This window comes from Centruroides vittatus, unplaced genomic scaffold (genome assembly GCF_030686945.1).
Source record: "Centruroides vittatus isolate TY-2023 unplaced genomic scaffold, ASM3068694v2 contig_875, whole genome shotgun sequence".
Taxonomy (NCBI): domain Eukaryota; kingdom Metazoa; phylum Arthropoda; class Arachnida; order Scorpiones; family Buthidae; genus Centruroides; species Centruroides vittatus.
This window is the reverse complement of record NW_027122567.1, coordinates 2,929,589-2,949,102: the sequence shown is the minus strand read 5'-3', so window position 1 is coordinate 2,949,102 and position 19,514 is coordinate 2,929,589. Positions and strand designations below refer to the sequence as shown.

Genomic DNA, 19,514 nt, shown 5'->3' with positions numbered 1-19,514 from the left:
TTATATACATTAAGAATTTTCTTTGTGGAAAAAATGTATTTTCATCATTATAAAAAGTTTAACAAACACATTCATATAGACAATTTCTAATAGAAATTTTTAAAAATTTTAATGAATAATGGGCATCGTTTTCCATTAACTGAAAATTATAAAGTGAAACATGAAATATAATGGAATTTATGAAATATAATTTGTGTGTAAGGATATTAATACAGAATTGAATGTGATCATGAAATTTTAAGGGAATCATAAAGAAAAACAAATGATTTTATATGTGATATAGTCAGGTAGGTCTACAAAAAGGCAGGATTTCTATGTACAGTTGAACTCCATTTATATGTTTCTCAATTGTTTATTTTTTTTACAATTATAAGTATCTCTTGATTAATGTGGTTAATTAATCCCTCAATGCTATCGTATATATCAAAATTGTGTTAGTCAAATACAAAGGAACCTCAGTACTTGACCAAACAATCATCACCTGCTAGAAATATTTTTATTTTAATAAACAAAAATAGCAAATTCACTAACACCTTATTTACCAAGAAAAACATATCTATGGTAAGTAAAGACAGCTGTTAAAGCTGCATTAATTAAAATTTTTGCTGCATATAAAAAGGGATTGCCACATTAAGCATTAATTTTGCACATTAATCAAATCCCACATTAAACAAGGGATACATGTATGTACTGTACATGTTAAATATTTTCTGCATAGTTCTTTCTCCATTATACAAGGTGTGCCAGAAAAGTGAAGATAAAATAGCTAGTATTCATTCAAAACATTTTGTATTTGACCAAACATCCATTACATCTTATTTACATGCATTATTTTTATAAACAATTGCTGCATTGTCCAATCACTTTTTAGATCTGGGTACTAGTGTGAGGACCCAAATGGGAGTTGACTTGGAGGTACAAAGGATGTTACATCAAGTCTTGAAAATCTCCTTTTTCATGCTAAATGGAGAAATTAAAGATCGAGAGTAAACAATAAAAATTGGGAGAAATTATAAAACAAAGAAGAATAGTTTTGTAGAAATCAAGGTCTCTTTGGCATTAAATAAGTTAAGAAACTTTATTCATAATTTTTAATTAATAAAAATTAAATTATTAACAAAGTAAATGAAATGATTAGAAGAAGAAACAATTTTAAAACCATTTTTTCTGTTTTTTGTTCATCTTCTATATTATATTAAGTTATTATCTATTAATAAACTATTAAAAAATTAAATATCCAAGTAGATTTACTAAAATAAATTAACTTTTTTGTTTCATTATTAAATAAAATCACTCTATAATTGAAAATCATTTCTGCTTTTGAAAAATTCTTATTGTTCACATGGATTATATACGTTTAAAAATTTTTGTAAAATTTAAATGTCAAATCTGAATTTAGCAATCAATATTTCAAAAAGCACTTTCAAAATTAAATTATTTAAATGTTAACCTGAATATGTTATGTAATGAATTTAACATCATTTTTTAGAATATATAAAATAGTTTTTTTAATTATTTTTTAGTTAATATAAAAATTATGTAATACTTTTTTATTTTAAAAAATGATTTTGCTTTCATTAGAATATAATATAAAGTCAAAGAAAAAGTTATTATTTTATTGTACAAAATGTCAAAATGCTTTAATATTTGAGTAAATTAAATATGATGAAAATATTTGGTTTGTATAATTAATATAAAAATTATATGATTACTGCAGTTAGGTTTGTTTAGTTAGATCGGGGATAATAAAATAACATTAGGCTTGCCTAGATTAGTGTACAAAAAAATACAGGTTTAATACTATTCTACTATTTTAAATATTAGTTTTATTTTAAATATCTACAAAAATTTTTAACAATTAGAATATTCTATTGAGGATTGTATGAAAAACTGTAACTTCATCCGATGATGACCATGATATATGATATGTGATGAATATGGTTAAAAAAGAAGAGAAAAATAAGAAAATTGCTCTATTTGTCAAAAAGAGTATCTATATTGGATCATGCAAGATTTTCATGATCCATTATAGATTATATCCCTAGCTTTTTGAAACATCTACTTAATTAATATAAATAATGTTCACAATAGCTTTTAAATTATAGAAAGCAAAATTGTTTAATTCATATACAATAAGAAAAATTGTTCATCAATCTTTTTTAATGTGTATAGAATTTTGTATCCTAGGTCTGTTTTGTAAGGTCTGAACTGAATATTTTATAAATTATATTTTATTTTGATATAGATTTTTCTAGGGAAGGAATATAAGAGATTGCATATACACTAAGAAAGGTTAGTGAAGGTTTATCTTCATTAATCTTTTTTAAAATTGTTGATTATTTATTTATTTTAATATTGCATTACAATAATGCTTTAAACTTCTGAAAATTATTTTAAAGATATTCTATTATTCTATTCAAAAATTCAGCCATATTTAGAATTAAATCACACAAATTACATATGCCTAATTTTCTTTTAAATTTTGTTTTATATAATATCATGTTTTTTCTTGTCTTTCTTAAATTTATTCTAACAAACATTTATTTAGCACTTTTCTACTTCTAAACTTGAGTACATATCTATTTTTCTAATTAAATACTGTATATAAGTATTTTAACATACATTAATTCAAAATGACAAATCTTTTGTAAGACTATTCAATGTTCATAACTCTAACACAAATTATGTACAGTGGAACCTCACTTAACAAGCATAATTCATTCCAGAATGTTACTCGTAAAGTGAAACAATTTTTCCCATATAAATTAATGTAAAATACGATAATGCGTTCCATGCCAATAAAAATACTCAAATACTTTATGTATAATGTTTATTGGAAGAAAATTATACAATATACATTGTTAAGGAGTGTGAGTCATTGTCATCTTTTCTTCTAGCACAGAATAAACCAACCTGGAATGTGAATTTGATTTGCAGAAAACAAAAAAAAAATCAAAATACAGTAATTTCTAATATTTAATTATAGCCTTTATATAGCCCAAGGATTTGGCATATCGTTTGGCAAGTTTATTATATAATGGGCTATGGTTATTGATGTTTATATGTAATATGTCTGAACACAAGTTTGGAAAAATGTGTGATAATAAGCAACACTAAGATGCTAGCAGAACAAGTCTAAACACAGACTGATGTAGCATGCGCTCAATCTGGTGCTTCCCCTCCTTGTCACTTGTTATGCGAAATGACGCTCATTAAGTGAGTCAATTTTTTACAATTTGCTTTGCTCATTATCTGAATTACTCGTTATGAGAGATATTCATTAAGTGAGGTTCCACTGTATTCAAAAATAAACTAGTTTTGTTTTATTACAGATTAAAACTTAGTTCATAAATATTTTTCAAATACTGCTTTTTCATTTATCAACATTGTATAGTGGCCCAGAGCAATTTGCTCCTTTTGCCACTCTCTCCAGGCATCTCTGTAAAGTTGAGAACAATAAATACATTAAAGCTTCAAAAACTTCTGTCTTTAAGACATTTATTATTTTTTGGAAATGTTTTATTATCCTTTCCAAAAAATAATAAATGCAATAACAAATAATAGCAAGTTTATTTATGTTCCAGTAATTCAAGTACCGAAAATAGAGATTTGTATTAAATATTTAAGAAAGAAAATTAAAGAAAAAATTAAATTTTTTTGAAATTAAATAATTAAGAATCTATTTACAACTATACAAAACTACTATTACAAAACCAAGAATATAATAAGATACTATATCATTTTATGCAAATAAAATATATAAAGTTCATCAAAACTCAAAGAAATCACAATGAGGGAGAAAAAACAATTTTACTTCTTAATGAAAGTAAATAATTTAATTAATTTGTTTTGTATTACAAATTAGTTAAATTTAATTAATCCACGGTAGTAAATAATAATACTGCATTAAAAAAACTTAACATAATTGAAACAGAATAATAATTGAAATATTGTTTTGTTCTGAATTCTCTTAATTTGTATTGTTTCAAACCTGAAGGAGTTTCTAATTTAAAAAAAAAGAAACAATGCTTGTTTTTGTATGCTTATTTTATTTGCAAATAAGGATATTTTAGTATTAGTAAAATTTGTGCAAAGATATTAAAAAATGACTTGGAAATATCCTTTATTAGAGATCAGCAGCTTTTTATGATTGCTGTGTCAAAATAAAACAATGCAGTTGCTCAGTGTGCCAGTTTTATTTTGTAAAAATTTATGCCCGATTTTCTAAGAATCAAGAAAAAAAAGTACTATATTCAGATATAGAATAATGTAACCTAACCTAATCGTTTTTTAAAACTAAAATGATATTAATAGATTTCATTATTAACATTATAATTAACACAATAAACTTTCCTGTAAAAAATATAATCCACAACTTTGAAAAAAGAATATGTATCATATTTTTTATCATTACAAACAATTCCAACATAAAACAATATTCATATTTGTTTCATAAACAAACAGCTACTAACCCGTTATAGATAAAGCTCAACCAATGCCGAATTATCAGGCTAGCAAATGGCTATAATAATATTAATAATTTAAGACAATTTGGTACTAGAGTTAGGCGTTAGGCGCCATCTCTTGCTAAATTTAATAATTAGAATTTTAATTAAATAATTTAAATAAATTTAGGCCTAACTAGAAGAAAAGAAATGGCCTAAGTTGACTTAAATTCTAATTAAACTTCTAATTATTAAATCTAGCACGAGATGGCGCCTAACGCCTAACTCTAGTACCAAATTGTCTTAAATTATTAATATTATTATAGCCATTTGCTAGCCCGATAATTCGGCATTGGTTGAGCTTTACATATTTGTTTCAACTGATACAATTCTTTAGTCAGTAATTGCAGGGCTATATGAAGAGGGGGAAAAGTGGTCTGGCCAAAAAGAGAGAACAGTTGACATGTTAAGGGGAAAGCAATCCTTATATTTCTATGATATTATTTTTTCCATTTTCCTTTCCTTTTACCCTATCCTTCTATGGAAAAGTCTGCTGGTTTGGTCTGACATTGTTACATACTTGCAGATGATTTGAAATTGGAATTATTTTTGTAACATTGACAGCAAAAAGTAATGTGGCCAGACCTATTCCTACAGCCTTGAATTATAGTAAAAGTATGAAAGAGTAATAAATTAGTTTCAGAAGATACTATTACAATTATTTTTATTCTTCTGAAATTACAGTTATTCTTTTATTGTGTTCCACGAGTCAATGTCATATTTCATAAAATGTATGGGATTTTATAAAGCTCTAACTTGTCTGTGAGTGATATATATATTGAACAAATTTCTAGTGAATATGAACATAGTACCAGCTTATAGTAACTTGCTTCTGAGGTAAAATAATTTTTGCACTACTGCTTCCTGAACAGTTGCAATACAGAATACTTTTAGCATTGGCACTCTTGTATGAACTTATAAACACTTTTAGAGTACATTTATGGAACTATACTGTATTTGGCTTATTATATTATTTTTCTCTTTTGAAACATTTTGATTGCCTCTTTCATTTTCCCACTTGAGACAATCATTTTGTTATCTCATTCATTAAACTAGCCATGTATGAATGTAATAAATAAAATTTCAAAATAGTTGTACAATGGAAAAAGTGAAAGGAATGGGGGGAATAAAGAAAATAATAATAAAATTATATAGAAGCTTGTTTTGAATTATCAGCGAAATTAATATTCTGATATTTTTATATATTTGAAAATACTAATTGCAACTGTTTAATGTATTGTTTAAGCAGAACAATAAATCTTTGATTAGAATTTTACAGATGAATATGCTCATTTAGTAATTTGAAAATTTTTATAGCATTTTCTAACAAAAACTAATAAATAAGTCTAAAACATTTTACATTAATACAATTTAAAGATCAGCTTTCAAATGAAATTTTTACACATCTTAATCGAAAGATAAAATAATTTTATGAATTATAATTTTGCAAATACTTAAATATTTTCATTGAAAAGATGTTTAAATAAATTTAAAATAACCTATTAATGTATAATTAGCTATCAAAGAATGAAAATTGGCAAGATATCAAATTTAGATTTTAAATGAAGGTGAATTTTAATTCCAAAAGATAATTAGATGTAATTCTCAAAGAAGTAAAATTGATTATTGGATTAGTTAATTCTCAGAATGAGGTGGAGTATTAAATTTGTTTTAACCATCATACTTATTTTTAGTGATTCTTTATTTTAGTATGCAAATGAATCCTTCATCTTTATGGTATTTACAGTAATTATTTTAAATATTGTATATTATTACTAATGTTTGTTATTAACATGATTATAATAATTTTTTTAATCTAAATAACTAAATAATGTAAGACCAATAAATGAAACCTAAGCAACTCTTAATTTTATTTATATGATTTATGCTACATTAAATAATAATAATAATGATAAATTAACTTGTAAAATATTTTACATAAAACTTTAAAATGTAACGAAGATAGAAATCTATGTCACATTATTCTTAGCACAGTAATTTAAATATTTGATATAACTTTTTAAAATTTTTAAATATCTCAATTTTATGTCAAAAAATATAAGTTGTTATAAATATTTGAAAAATTTTCTGAATGATTGAATATGGAATGAAGATTGTTTATTAATTAAAATACTATAATTGGAGAAAATTCAAGGATAGAAGATGTATAAATCATTCTTTATAAATTCTAGTTTTATGGTATTAAAATGACACAAAAATTTATGATCAGAATACTAAAATTTTTATCATTGAGTTATGAACAGTCAGGAGGAAAATTCTGACAAAACAATTAATTTATTGAATCTGTTTTATTTTTAAATTTCAGGTAAATGCAGCAATTATAAATATCTATTTTTAATAAGAAAATAATCCATTGATTTGTTGCAAGTCACTCTATTTTACATTTAGACTGTAGAATATATTATTATGCAAATATATCATTATAAATTAGCTTCTAAATTTTAAATTTACAGGTTTTGAAGTTATTTAAAAAACATGAAAATATATGTATAAATTATAAAAGTAAACAAAAATTGATTTATTCTTTTATAGATATTACAAAGTTTTATGTTATAACTGTATGTATAAATATATGGTAATATCATAAATGAAAAAAGTATTTTAAAAATGCTTTAATTAATACATTATAAAATTTATCATCATTATCATTGTTGGGCTGCAATTTGAAAAATTGTGGACGTATAAATTCCCACTGTTATTCGTCTGTCTATCCTTCTTTAATCTCGAGAACAGTGTTAGATAGATGAAAGTCAAGACCAGATATGGAAAACTTAGGGGCAATAGGCCTTGATTAACTGTATATATGAACTTCTGATCCAGACTGGAAATGCTATGAATTCAATTCAAAAATTTTCTCCTGGATGGAGTTACATAGATGACTGGCATGACTTTGTTGTTATCAGGAAAAGTATAATGTACAGGGGGCAGGACACTACAAATTTGAGATGAAGAACATAAGTTATTTTAAATTGAATAAATTAAGAATATGATTAAAAATTTCAGCTTGGCATTTTGACAATAAATAATTTCTCATTGGCAGATTATGTTATACTTCTGTATATACTGAATCAAGATCAGGGCACAGCTATTAAAAAAGCTGTAATATTAAGTGCTATTATGTATTTGTATTTAAGCGCATGTTATATAGTAAATTCTTAATGTTGTTACTTTCTGTAATATGACATATCAGTACAGAAAGTATGTTTCTAGGGTTTTGATAGTATGTGTGGTATAATGCCTGTGCAAGAGACATTACAGGCACAATAGATACTTTTTCTATTTTTCATGTATACCTTATTTTATGAATGAGGTCTGAATTTTACACACATATATATATGTATTTATATTCAAATGATATAGCTGGATTAACTATTGGATTAAAACTTTGCTGATTAATTGTACAGAAATCAATTTATTAAATTTTAATTATTAAATTTAATACAAGATGGCAGTATAACTGTCTGCTTTTAGTACAAGTTACATAATAGCTGTATAATTAATCAACCAAGTTCTAGCAACATAGTTAATCTCTATCATTTTATTATTAGTATAATTTAGGCTTTGTTTTTCTATATAATTTTTTAATATTTTGTTTCCATTAGCAGTTGTAAGATTGCATTTGTAGATGTAATTATAAAATGAGTGAAATGGAATACTGAGATGGATACTAAACTAAGTTCAAAAAATACAAAATAGAAAAACTTTATTACATTGCTTCAATTCTGATTTATTTATCAAATAATAATAATAAAATTAAAATATAAAAATATAATAATAATTATTTAAATGAAAGTGAAATTGTAAATTATTTATTTATTGTGACATCATCACAATGCTGGGCTGCAATTTTAATTATATTTTAAATTTAAACATTAATCAAGCCTGTGCCCCTAAGCTTCCATATATGGTCTTGATTTTCATCTATCTCACTCCATTCTCAACATTAATGAAAGGTGAACAGACAGATGATAATGGGAATTTATAGGCTTGCAATTTGAAAATTTCAATCCAATAATTAAAATATTAACAAAAACTTGGAAAAAATTAAATAGAAAATAAATTTAATGTTAATAACATCCAACTCACATTTGATCAACTTCTACATAGAACTTTCCAAATAGTTCTCTGAGAATAAATGAAAATTTCCCTCTTTCTATGTAAATTAGAAAGGAAAATTATTGGAAGTTTTTAAGATTGAAGTTTAAAATGTAATATCAATTAAAATCAATTAAAATGTGGATTAGTTCCCTCCTGCTCATTTTCTATGCATTAAAGGTGAAGCATAGGTCTATGTGTCTTTGGTGGTTTTGGGTAATATCATGATGACAGATGTATGTCTAAAGCACAAAGAGTTTTTTGTTTTCTAAAGACTATTAGTAATTTTAGACAAAGGAAAAGCTGTTTAATGTATGGGTTTCAATCCATATGGCACAAAGCAGACATATCTCCTCCAATATTTTTGTTCCATCAAATTTTCCCCAGTGCATTTTTATTTTATACCATACTACAAAAATTAAAAGTAGAAATGAGTACTGTACATGACAAACACACCTTAATTTGTATATCCATTCAAAACCCAACAATGAGAAATTTTTCTTATCCATTGCTATTGGCCCCATTATTTATACAGATCAATCCCAATGGTTTTGCGTGTTCATAATTTGTGAGTTAAAATAGCATATAAACTGTATTATTACAAAACCCATACATGCTTTCAAATAACATTATTTCAGAAATAATTACCATATAAAATTATGGTAATTTTTTTAATAATGATATTTATTATGGCAATTTTTCTGAAGTATTTTTACTCTATTTATATTATTTTAAAAGACTAATAAATATATTTTTTCCAAATATTAAAAAAAAAATCATATTTATTGCTGTAGCAAACTATTCATAGTTAATCTCAGTATATAGTGAAACCTCACTAATTCAGAATTCAAAATTAAACTTTTTTACAGCTAAAAATAGCTCTTCTCTATAGTAAATTATATTAAATTTCAAATATAATAATTTTTATTAATTTCAAATGCATGTTCCTAATCTTAGAGTCCAATTTTATTCATTCTCTAAAAAAAATTAATAAATATTATAAAAATACAAGAACATCACCTTTCTTTTTATATGTATAAAGCATACAGTTCTTTAATACTACTGATAAATAAATATGCATTATATAAAAAAATATTTTCTAGTTTAGATTGTAATGTTTTACTTAGAATTTTTATTTATGTGTATTGAATACCAATAAGATTTGTTTGATTTTTGTTAGTGTATGGCTTCCCTTTTAGCCTTGCTGAATTGCTGTATTTTTTACAAATAAATACATTTTATTTAGTCTGAATTTGTGAAGTTTATTTTGTATCAGAAATGAATACAAATAAAATTTATCTTTTTTTTTTACAAGTATTTATTTTATTACTGTTAAAATGTTATCATTTTTTAATGCTGTATAAAGTTTTAATTAGTTTTTATATCTGTTATAAGTTTATATTTATCATAATAAAAATTTTAAAATTAAAATAATAGAAAAAATTTAATACTTTAAAATTTGCTTATCTTTTACATTATAAATGCAATTGTCTTTTAAATTTTTTCTTTATTTGTATTAAAAATTAAGTTTATATTGATTATAATATTTGTATTTGATCTTTTTTTTTCAAGATTCTGTCGTATGTTCCACAGATATAATTTAATTTAGTCATAAATGTTTTGTATATATATGTAAAGTTATAAATATTATTGGATCCTGGATGGATTGGATTGGATGTTTAATAATTAAACATAAAAAATCATAACTGTTGGAATTAGTATATGAGTAGTCTAAATTCTTTACTAAAAATTAATAATTCTCTGATATTGATTCTAATTATAAAGACATACGATTGTTTGATTTTGCTGATAAGACAAAATTATTACAAATATGGCCTTATTTAATATTGATAAATAGATTATAAGACTGATGTATTTTAATTGTTTTAACATACTTAATTTTACTAAAAGTATTTTAAAATATAATTATAAATTATGTTATAAATGGAGTTAGATATATTCAATAAATGATGGAAAGGTTAGACAGAAAATATGAAAATCATCAAGTCATTTAGCTTTTCTTTTTATGTGAATTGTTCTAACTCAACTGTGTCAGGAATGTTTAAATTTATACCTGATAAAGAGCTATAAACTAGCTTGAAAACATTAGTTTAGTAAAAATTTTATACTGGAAATATAAAAAAGTTGTATTATTCATTCTTTAAATACATCCAGTTGGCAATTTTTGTTGTACCGAGAATAAATGATTTTTATTTAAAGTACTAAGTAATAAATGATTACTAAACTAACAAAGTTGATTTAGTGGACTCTTCATTACCAGAAAAGAGAGAAAACTACTTTACTTACGTTGAAAAAACACAATATGCTGAAAAAGTATATTATAAAAATCCATTCATTTTTATGTAAACAAAAAAAAAATGATTAAATGAACCATTATTTTTCATATCCTGTATATGTATCCATTATATATAGACCATATATGTTATAGTATATTATTATTATTATCATCTTTTAACTTAATCCATAATATTTATATCCATCTCTGTAACCTTTACATTACTATACATTTCCGTAAAACATTTTATTTTCTATCACCACATTATCATTATTTTTCTTCCTGTTCATGTGGAAGTAACAGTAATCTTTCTTATTCTCCAAGACTCCAAAATTATTAACAAAACATAATAAATTATCAGAATGGTTTTCATTGAACATATTAACTGAAGATTTTAAATCTTAATGTTAGGAATATATGAAATATGTCAGTGATGTTAAAGAAAGAATTCTATACAGATGTTCAAATAATAATAGGTTGGTAATCTCTTTCATACCTGTACAGAATATCAAAAGTCTTATCTCTCTCAACTTCTCATGAATGATTAATTAACTTTTAGTCATATGACATTTTAATGTGCTTTTATTATAATTTCTATAATTACTTTTATAGTGACTTCTTGGACAAACATTCAACTTTTGTGTAAATCCAATCATGTCTTTTTATTCTTGTTGAAAGTTTTTTAAAGTGATTAATTTTTTTCAAGGTGTAACAGGATTTAGCAATTATTTCTTAAATAGTAAATGAATTTCAAGATTTAACTTAATAAGTAAAATCAATATTAATTATTTTGTATAAGTTTCTAATTTTGAAATAGAATTGATAAAGACTTACAGATTTGAAAGATTTATTATTATTAAATTACGGTAATTAATTAATTTTATTTCCAAAAAAAATTCAAAAATAAATCTTAAACAGAATAAATATTTAAATGTTTATTTTAATGTTTATTATATCCTAGGAATATAATTTTTAAATTTATGTATCCTGTTCTTTTTGTTATTTAATTCTATCTGTTAATAGTTAACTAAGAAAGATGTTTTTGGATATATAACAAAAATATTTTATTAATTTCTAAGGTTATTTTTAAATATAAATTTCTCTAGCATTGTTTAACTACATCATCTCTGTAATACCGTGTAATACTGGTAGTTTATATAAAACTTAATTATAAAATTATAATAAAATAAGATAGTAAATGAAAAAATTAATACATTAAGTTAAAGTATACTTTTAAATATATTTAAAATAAATATGCTTATTATAGTAGAGGCATTAATAAAGGACATGTTTATATACAAATTTTAATTTCATATAATTTTATATACTGACTTTTTTCCTCAGCATTTTAAAATTTTAACTATTTCCAGACCTGAAAAAATATATAGTTTGAAATTCATAAATAAATCCTAACTGGGAAATTATTATATTCTTATAAATATTTTTAGAGGAAATGTACATGTATTTTCCTTCAAGTTTAATTATTGGCATGAAAGAAGTAATGAGTATATAGGTATATGCTAAAGTTATCAGTTATTCAATTTAAAAAAACCTTTTAAATTGAAACCTTTCCTTATCAAATTTATAAGGAAAAATTGTTATGTCAAAAAAAAGATGTAATTGTAAATATATACAGTCAAAAAAATTTGAAAATATCATACTTTAATTATTATTATTATTATGTTGAGTTATAGACCTACTCAGTTGACACCAGTTGCTGTGTACTATGCCAGACCAGAGTCAAGGCATAGCAACCATAACAGGACAAAAATTAAATAAGTGTGTCAGTGTGTGTGTCTGTATTCTGGAATTTCCTAACAATATTGTTGTTATCATCATTATAGGCTCTTTTATATATATATATATATATATTATTTTATACAGTCAAACCTGTTTTTATGCGCTCTTTTTATGTGCGATTTTTATTTGTGCGATTTTTTTAATGCGAATTTTTAATTTGTGCGGTATAGTTGGCGACTAGTCTCGTGCGATTCGTCATGTCTCACGTTGACTTATTATAGCTAAATAAACTTATTATAGCATAAATGCACTTATTATAGTAATAATATTGCATGAATATGCGAAAAATGAAATAATTTACTTTTTAAGTCAACAAAACACCACCTGGACAAAAATATGTAAAACAGACGATAGACCAGACGATGCAGTCAAGTGCTGACATCTGTTGTCAATAAATTCTATTTCGTACGGTTTTGAGTTATTTTCTATGTGAGACTTTTTTTTATGCGGTCCCTGTTGACCGCATAAAAAAATTATTTTTAAAATTGTGTTGCGAAAACTATTATTTACAGCCATTCGTGAAGTTTCGTGAGATTTTTTTAATAACAATATTGTTGTTATCATCATTATAGGCTCTTTTATATATATATATATTATTTTATATATTATATATCATATTATATATATCAATCAAATCTGTATTTAATCGTAAAAAGGCTTCCGTCTGTTACAAAGGGTGTAATTTTATCCTACCAAATCAATCAACACAACAATAAATACATCTAAATCATTTTTTCTCACTTTTACATTCCATCCTGAATACAATTTATTGTCTTGTATAATAATCCATACTAGCAATACATATTTCTTTCTTAAACAATTACTCATTGTTTTAACATTTTAAAGTACTTTATATCTGTACTGTTAACAACTAAACTTGACATTTATTTCTCGTCAAAAACTTTTAACATTTTATAACATTTAGGAATTTTTTGCTAATAAAAATTCCTGCGCATAATTATATAGCCTATAAATTGTACCTATCTTTGCACCATCAAAAACTTCATACATTGCTCTTTCATTTGAGCAGTTTGATATTATATACATATGTCTTTTGTATTAACTCATTTGCTTCCTTACAATCACAGAATATAAGAAACTTAGTAAGTATGTTATAACATCTAGGGCATCTGCTTTTTGAATATTCAAAAAATGTATTGTTAACTATTATCCAATTATTATTTAATCTAAGTTGTATATAAAATCTTTTAACGTTAAAAGCCAAATTTGTGAACATATAGTTGTTATTGAATGGATATTTTAAAATTATTCTATACCAATCAGGTTTTGTCCTTTTTGTATATCTTCTATATCCTGAGATACAAAGAGTATTAGAAATCTCCCTATCAACTGTTGACGTAGTTGATCACTTACTTCCAATTGATCCATGAATAACTTTATAGAGAAACCAGTTATTTAATATTCTTGAAATTTGTGAAACCCAATTCCTACTTGGTTCACTTTCCATAGATTTATAGTATAATTGGTATAATAATTTAGTTGATAGGTTCTCTGCGTTTTTTATTTTTAAAAGAAATCTTATATATCTCTTTATCAAGGTAGCATTTATTTTAAATCTGTTTAGTTCTAATCTTAGGACACTTCCTGGTATGTTATTTTCTAATAGAAAGATTCTGCGTATAAATTTATTTTGGATTTTATCAAAATTATAGATTTAGTTATGCTCCAGATAGGGACTGCATAGCCTATCGAGTTCATAATTATAGAATTGAAGAGACGGAAATGAATTTGAACATTCTTCATTTTTGCCTTAATAAATACTATCATCTACATTATTATTTATTAAACTATTTGCTTTTACTGAGACTTTTTTATATTGTTTTTCGAATGACAAATTAGGGGTTAGAATGATGCCTAGAAATTTAGTTGTTTGAACTACCTTCAGTTCTTCTTGATTCATATAAAAAGACGTGTGTTTCTTTGGCAGTTTGGTACCATTTCTAAATATCACGATTTCTGATTTTTTTGGATTAATTTTCGTCTTCAGATCTTCAAAGTATTTCATAACCAGTTGAATTTTCCTACATAATGAAGCTGCCGTGAGTGTGACTATTACTATATCATCTGCATAGGTGATAGAATGTACTGTATTACTTGATCATCAAATTTAAATCCATTGTCTTCCTTAAAACATTTATTTATGTCAAACGTATAAAAGTTAAATAAGTGTGGAGATCAAGGGTCACCTTGCAGTAATCCTCTATTTGTTTCAAACGGTGGCCAACGTATATTATCTTGTTTGATGTATATAAATCATATTATTGGGTTGTTCGGAAAGTAATTTCGTTTTTTATTACTAGAGGAATTAGATGTAGTTTTACCAGCCAATTTTATTTTAAACCACATTTTCATTATATACTTTGACAGCTGACATTTTAAGGCTTATTTGTAAAAAATTTTGATTCTGTACAATTGTTTTTTTTTGGTGACCCATCAAATATGAAAAATCAAAATGCTGTTCAAACAAGAAAAAAATTGTGGTACATGTTTGGAGAAGATGTGTTGAGAGAAAAACAGTGCCAAAACTGGTTTACAAAATTGCGTTCTGGCAATTTTAATATCGAAGATACACCACATTCTGGATGGCCATTTGAAGCCAATGAAAACAAAATAAAGGTACGGATTGAAGTAATCTGTCGTATAACAACACTTGAAATCACTAAGAGATTAAATCTGTTAAATTGAACCATTTATTATTACTTAAAACGAATTGGTTTTGTTTCAAAGCTCGATATATGGGTTCCACGTGTTATTAACGAGAGATGCTTTCTATGGTTTGGTAAAAAGCTCAAAAACAAATTTCTTTAAAATCAGACAATTTAACAATTGATTCAAAAGTGTACTGCCATCAAGTAAACAAATTGAGTAATAATATAAAACAGAAAAGGCCAGAATTGATCAACAAACAAAGTGTAGTGTTTTACCATGATAATGCCAAATTTCACACAAGTTTGGTAACTCATCAGAAACTGTTATAGCTTAGATGGGATGTGTTATCACACCAACCATATTTGCCAGATCGGGCACACTCAGATTATTACTTGTTCCGGTCTATACAAATTTTTTTAAACTAAGACATTTACTTGAAATGACAATGTCAAAAATCACTTGGATCAGTTTTTTTGTAAACAACGATCAAAATTTTTATGAATGTGAAATCACGCTACTACCAGAAACAATGACAACAGGTATTTGACCAAAATGGTCAATATATAATTCAATAAAATATTTATTTATTATAAAATATTGCGTTTATTTTTCTATGGAAAAAACGAAATTACTTTCCGAACAACCCAATATATATATAAAATCAAAATAATTTAATTCTATTAAAAGAAATATGCTGATAATGATCAAAATAAAACAATAATTTTCCTGCAAATTTTGAACAAATAAATTATATATTGATATCATTTGGTAATATTGAAAGTGATGTGAAAAAAATACTGTATATATAAATATATAAGATTATGTGGAAGATACATCCTAGTATAATTTTAAAATTTTTTTATAATTTTAAGAATTTAAAACTAAATTTTCAATTTCTGCAATAAAGCATTATATATTTAAGATGTAATATTCATGCAAAAACAAAATAATAAGAAAAACTTATATATTCTGTTCTTTTTATTATTAATTCTAAGTTTTTCTTTCAATTAAAAATAAATAAATGAACAGACTTTACTGAAAATATATACTGCATATATTGTATTCAATACTAAAAATAAATAAATGTTAATAATGCAGTATTAACATTTAATTTATTTTTAGTATTGAAATTTACAAGAAAAAATAAGTATAGTCCAATAAATAATAATTTTTAATAAATCATTTACTAAAATCATTTTTCTTATAGATTTTCAACTCTTCATTTCTAAATTTAAATTAAGCTTTTTGATTTGTATCCAGAAAATCCTTGAAAAAGCAAAAAAGCTTAAATACTACTTCAAAGAGAAATGTTCTAATCAAATGATGGCATTCTGACTGTAGAAAATGAAATTACTCTATAATTCAAAATTAACCAGTGATATTTTCAGTTTGTTTTAGCAATTTTCTTAATTTTTTCTATTATTAAATTGTTCTTAAATCTTTCAATAAACCCAAACAAAAAAAAATGATTTTTATCCCAGTTAGAACCCATTTTTAATAATTTTTCCCTAAATAATCAATTATTAGAAGTTGTTAATAACATTTGGTGCAATTTTCAATACTAGTCTTTCTTTCCACTTACACCTGGAAATCTTTTTAAGTTTTCTATCTGATGCAGTTTGCTCTGGCATAATTTTAAAAATATACAAATAAAAACACATTCTATTCTTTTTTTTTTTTTTTTTTGCTAACTTCTAATCTATTATTGACTATGTGTTACCTATATGGGCTTCAGCCTCCCCATTAATGTTAAATAAAGTTAATGCAGAACTTAATAAATTTTTCATTATTCTTAACAAACTTTTGCATCTGCCAGCTACTAATATTTCTGATGTTGCACAAATCTTTCTTGGACTTCCCAATTTAACCTATTATATTGAATATTTTGATTGCATTTGTATCTATAAAAATTTTAACAGCCTTCTTTCTTCTCATTACAGTTTCATTCATATCCTTTCATTTAATACCAGATTGTTATCTTGTATTTATACACTATATTATTGCCTTAATATAATCATTTTTTATCATTATCAAAAAATTATTAAACTTGAAGATAAAACTGTTCCTTGATTTCTCCAAATTTAAACCTGTCTAAAATCACGTTCTATTTAAATAACAACACATGAAACAATAGGTGATATTATCTGTTTTGTTATTGTTATTGGGGTTGTTTTAGTGGAGGATGGCATACATTACATATATATTAAATCTGGTGATGTTTCAACATCACCAGATTTAATGTATAAAATATTGTTTAAACTTAATTAAATTTTTAAAATTTATCTTATTTTAATTTGTTGTTATGCAGCAATGTACTATACTTTGATATTGACAATTGCTAACTTTCAATATGTATGGATGTGTGTATTTAAGTCTGAAAGTATAAATGGAAACTACAGAAAATAATAATGAATGTAAAAACTCAATAAATAGATAAATAAATATTTTTAAAAATGTATTTAATTTGTATTTTGATGGTAATAATATAGCTTATTTAATAATGGAAATTCATTTGCACCTTCAAAGAATTGAAAAAGGTTAAGGGAAAATTGAACCTTTAGCCTTACTGTTTAATAATTTAATATGCTCAAAATTTTTCTGCGTCAGTAATTAATTGATATTTTATTTGCGAGTCATCTTTTAAATAAAATTTAAATTAGAATGTAAACAATGTAAAGTAAATGAATTCTTAATATTCAGAAACTGTGAAGATTTATTACACTTGATTAATAAAATCTAAGAAATAAGTTTTTCAAAGTAGAATTCTCTTTCCACTTCATAAATATTGATATACTGGATGAATTGCTTCTTGTGTAAAATTAATAAGGATTATAAAATTAATCTAATTTTCCCAATGAATGTGATTATTTGATTCATTGTTTATTTTATAATTATTATTGTATAGCTTGTTATACTTACGTTTGTAATAAAATTTTGTTGTATAAATATAATTATACTCCGGCTTCCTGAGTAAAACCAGAATGCTAAATAAATAAATAAAGTAAAATTAATTAATTAATAAAAATAAATTTTTATATAAACACTTCTTATTTCTGTTATAAATGCAATTGATTTATAAGTGAAACTTAAATATAGTAATTCTTTAATGTGTCTTTTCCTGAGTTTGTAGATACAATAAAATCTTTCATAAATTATATTAGTTTTAAATATTATATTTAAGTACTTCATTTACTATTAATAAGTTTAAAATTACTTGTTTACAGATATTTGAAAATGTAACTATAAATTTAATTCAATAAATATTGATAAAAAAATTGGCTCCTATACACAAACCATTATTTGCCTTTAGTGCATTTATGCTTCCTTTTCAGATATGTTTTAGTTATGTATTCTGTATGTTGTAATTGATGATATTTCATTTTAACAAATCTAATAAATCGATATTAAAGATTTTACATTCATAACATTTCTTATATAAAATTCAGTTTAATAAGTTAAAATATTCAAAACCTAAGAAAAATTTGTGAAATGTTTTGAAAATGCAAATTTAAATTCTAGATACAAAAAACAAAATCTGAAATATAATTTTTACAATAAAAACTTAAGACCTAAACTAATGAACTTTAATATTTTAAATTTAAAATATTAAAGTTCATCAGTTTTGAAAGTAAAGTTTATGTAAAAAACTTTTTTAAACAATAAATCTTTATTAAATTTGTTAAAATTAACATTTAAACTAACTAACTTTGATATTAATGGATAGAATATGTAATTGGTTTTAAAGATTCAAATGTTTGACATTCAAAGTCTATTGTAAAATTTAAAAATTTATGAAAATGGAATTATAGATGCATCAAAAATGTTTTGAAAGTTTTAAAGGATTGAGTGCTATAAACAAGCTGTTATTATTTTCTGTTAAATTTAACTCTAGATTTAAAAAATACATATAAATTTTAATTCAAAATGTTAATTCTGGTTTAGGATTAAAGAAATTATATGATGTTTATATTGTTTTTCCATATTAAATTATTAAAATTTGAGCTTTGTTGACCTCTGTCCTCTTTACTATATAGAATATTTTAATACAACTTTTCTTATATAATATTTCATTACATTCTGAAATATGACTTCTCATAATTTCTTTCAACAACTAGACAATTTTCTTT

General features: G+C 23.9%; 1 protein-coding gene and 1 long non-coding RNA gene across 2 annotated transcripts in view; one reads left to right on the top strand and one right to left on the bottom strand.

The window, feature by feature from the left end:
- Positions 1-19,514, top strand: part of Taf11 (TATA-box binding protein associated factor 11) — a 36,373-nt gene that overhangs the window by 13,932 nt on the left and 2,927 nt on the right. The gene's annotated exons all lie outside the window — the stretch shown is intronic.
- On the bottom strand, positions 773-18,364 carry LOC136983028 (uncharacterized). The gene is made up of 2 exons (XR_010881965.1): positions 18,307-18,364; positions 773-960 (listed from the first exon to the last, which is right to left on the bottom strand). It is a non-coding gene; the product is annotated as an uncharacterized lncRNA (long non-coding RNA).